Source organism: Neomonachus schauinslandi, chromosome 6, assembly GCF_002201575.2.
Source record: "Neomonachus schauinslandi chromosome 6, ASM220157v2, whole genome shotgun sequence".
Taxonomy (NCBI): domain Eukaryota; kingdom Metazoa; phylum Chordata; class Mammalia; order Carnivora; family Phocidae; genus Neomonachus; species Neomonachus schauinslandi.
The window spans coordinates 100,025,221-100,029,071 of NC_058408.1; positions in this window are offsets into that span (position 1 = coordinate 100,025,221).

Here is a 3,851-nt window from a genome sequence, read left to right on the forward strand (position 1 = left end):
TTCAGGTGACCTCAAGGCCCTCTTCCAATCCGGGGTCCTCCATTTGTAAGCACGTGGGGGCATTCTGAGCTCGAATGAGGGAGAGGGCGCAGGTGGGAGCACACACGACTGGTGCGGGCCAAGGCAGCCGGCTGAGCCAAGCGCGGCCAAGCTGCCTCAAGGACTTAGAGGGACCGAGCCCCACTCGGTGCTCCGCGATTCTGGGAGCAGAGAGGGGGCGCTTAAAGCCAACAGATGGCGCAGGCTCACCTAGGCCGTGTACCGGCTTGCTCGCTCCGGCTTCCCGGAGCATGTCCCCCGGTTGGGCCCGAGGCGCGGAGCCGGCAGGTGCCGGCCGGGCCCCCACCCCTCTGCGTGCCCCTCTCCGGGAGGGCGGGCGGCCCTGCGGGGCAAGGCTCCAGCACGCACCTGGGGCCGCTTCCGCGGGCGTCCTCCCTGGCCCTTGGGGGGATTCGTCGAGTTGCCACAGCAGCCGGTGCCATCACAGCGGCAGAGGGCAGCTTCGCCAGCACTGAAATATTCATGCCCTGAGCGCCCGGCCGGGCTCGGCCGCGGCTCCGGGGGCCGGAGCGGGGCCCGGAGCGGGGCCCGGGCCCGGGCCCGGGCCACCGCGATCCCCGCGCGCAGGGTGGAAGGGGTGGGCGAGGAGGCGCGGCCCGGCCGGCGGGGGCCGGGGGGGGGGAGGGAGCGCGGAGAGGAAGCGTCAGGAGGCGGGGTCTGGGTGGCGGGGGCCGAGTGGGGCGGAGGAAGCGAGGGAAAGTTGATCGCAGACTTGAGCGGCGGCGGCGGCTCTGGAGAGAGGGGCGCGGGCTGTGCGGCGCGATGCTCCGCGAGAAGACGCGTCCGACGGCGGCCGGGCGCTGAGCCGGGCGGGGCGGGGCGGGGCGGTCCCGGGCATGGAGCGCTGGAGTGCAGAGCCTCGGGACGTTTGGGGCGCGCCTCGTCCGAGCCCGCGGCGCGCCTGAAGTTGCAGGCGGCCAGCGGCCAGCGGCCAGCGGCGGGCGGCGGGCCCAAGGGGACGCTGGAGAGGCCGGCGTGCCGCGGGTGAGCCTTCGCGCGAGCGGCGAGACGCGGCGGTGGCCAGCAGCGGAGCAGGCGGCCCGTGGGGGCCGACCCGGAGGAGAGCAGAGCCGGAGGCGCGACGCGGCGCTTCCCCGCACACGCACACGGTACCGAGAGCCGCGCACCTCCCCTTCCCTCCCCGCTTCCCTCGCTTTCTCCGCACCGTTCGCCCGCCACGAGCCGGGAAAGTTGGAGCCGTGGGGTCGCGACCGCAGCCGCCGAACCACTTGCTCCCGGCACGGCCATCGCCCGCGGCGAGCACCCGGGGGCCTCCTTCCATCCCCGGCCCCTGGCCCGGGTCAGGCGCCCGGCTCGCAGCCAGCGGCCAGACGCGCGGCAACTTTGATTCCCGGGAACTCGAATTCTCGCCGGGTCGGCCTTGGGAGGACAGCCACTGTACTCCCCACCCGGTTCCTGGACATTCGGTCGCTTTGCTCTCCGCGCCTTAGAGAGGGTCTGGTTGGGTCTGGGGTGGGGAGAATTTGGGCGATAAAGAGGGCGTTGGGATCCCAATCCTGTCCCCTTCTGCGCTCTGGGTCCCCATTTGGACAGTGGAATGGGGTGGGGCGCACCGCCACCGGGGATGGGCATTGGCGCTGGAGGAACCTGCAGTCACGTAGCTCTCCCCTACCCTCATCACCTCTCGGTGCCGGCGAGAGACCCTAGAGGACCCCCGCAACCTCCCCAAACCGATCAGGCTTTGGGAAAACGCACCCCTCGCGGAGCAGGGAGCCTTGTGCGGCTTGCACTTTGCTTCCCCAGTCAGTCCCCTGGCAGGCCCACCACCGACGGTGCTGGCTGGCCCTGGAGGCCTGCACTCGGGATTGCTGGCCCCCATCTCCCTTGCAGGTCAGCCCGGGACGCGTGCAAACCGCGCGCGTTCCAAGGTGGTGGCAGCATCAGCCGGCGAGCTCTCGGTTCCTTGCCTTCCCGAAGCGAGCACCTAGAGTCGCTGCCTCTGTGCTCAGAGCGGACGGAGATTGAGATTCAGTGCCATCGCCTCTGGCCACCGCCCCACTGCGACCCCAACCCCCAGCCCTGGTGCTGTCAGTGGCCCACTGGGGGTAAATAAGCCTTTTCTAAGTAGTAACACGCCCCTAACCCTCCCCAGTAATTCAGAAAACAGCTCCCGACCCTTCCGCGTACTTTGCCTTCTTGGACCGGAGCAGGCATTGACCCTTGCCGTTCAGGCGATTAGCAAGAGCCCCCCACCCCAATGTGTATTTTGAAATAAGCAGAAGAGGCACATGAGGATTGTGTGTGTGTCCCCCGCGGCGTATTGGGTGGAGTCAGACCCTTGAGTGGGTGGGGGTGGGCCTGAAGAGCCATGTTTGGAGCCAGGTGCGAGGTGCTGATGAGTCAGCCCCAGGTGGGGAGAACTAGCTTGGAGTTATTTTTGGGTCATGGTGCACGGTAGGCGCACTGCGGGTAGCACCCGTTGGGCTGGGGGACTAGAGGTCATTCTGCCCGGGGAGGGGCCAGGAGGAGGCTCCTCAGCCCGGGAGTAGGAGTGCTTGGCGCTGGTTCCCTAGGGCTGGGAAGGGTCAGAAAGCAGAGGGCCTGCATGGCAGAGTGTGAGTACCCTTTGGGCTGGAAAGGTGGCACTACAGAAGTGACTGGTGTGAGCCAGGTGGTGGAGGATGGTGAGGGAGTGGGAGGCTGGAGGTGGCAGCCTGGCCTTATCTGGGCTGGGCCCCCGTACACATGTCTGTCTTGGCCTTCCTGATCCTCAAACAGCTGGGCTCCTCACATCTGCCCACTAAAGAGCTTGATTAGAGGGTTATGTTGGCAGATGGTCCTGTGTGCCTCCCAAATAGCTCCCTCACCCAACAAGCTACCTTACCTTCAATTTCACCATTTGACGTTCATTTCTTTGAGCTTAATATTTTAAAGGGCATCTTGCTGAAGTCCTTACTCTACCTGCACACACTTCTGGGAGGTGAGGGCCTGGTGGAACCTTGCTGCTCCAGCTGTGGCCTGTGGACACGGCATCAGCATCACCTGGGGCTCGTTAGAAAGGCAGACTCTTCTGGCCCATCCCAGAACTCCTGAATCAGGATGTGTGTTTGACAAGATCCTTGAGTGATTTGTGTGCTCAGTAAAGTTTGTGAAGCCCTGGTCCACAGTACCTTCTAGGGAATGAGCATTTCACAACCTCTTGGAGCCGAAGGAGTGTCACCTAGGGCAGTGGATAAGAACGTGGGTTTGAGAACGCGACGGGAACTGCTTTTCCTGGACAGTCGTGGTAGGGTTGGGTAACAGTTCACCGCTGGCCCCTCGGGGCCATCCCCTGCTAATGCCAGGAAGTGTCTGTGTTTGGGGGATCTTTAAACAGATTCAAGTAGAGCTCAGGCCTCCGTGCAGTTAAAACGGTGCTGTGTGTGCTGCGTATGGGCTAGGAGCAAGTGGGCACAGGGCAGGGTTTCTGGAAGCCGGATATACTGCTCTTTCTCTAGATGGTCTGGGGCTAGGTAGGGGCCGTCCCTCAAAGAGAAGGCATTGAGTAACTGTCCTCCGCTTCATCTGTCTCCCCCAGATGGTGGAGTGCCCCATTGATCACACTGCTCATCGGCCACAGGACTTACGCAGAGGGAGCTGCATAAATGCTAATTTGGGATAGCCCACGGAGGGGACAGTACTGCCCAGGCTCTATTCCTACCCCCAGCCGGGGGTTGGACATTCCACTTCTGCTGCCCTGGGGCCATGGGAGACCCTGCGCCCCAAGACACGAGGATGATGCCAGCGCATGGTGGCTACTTACCCCCTTGGTCTTTTGAAGGAATAATGGC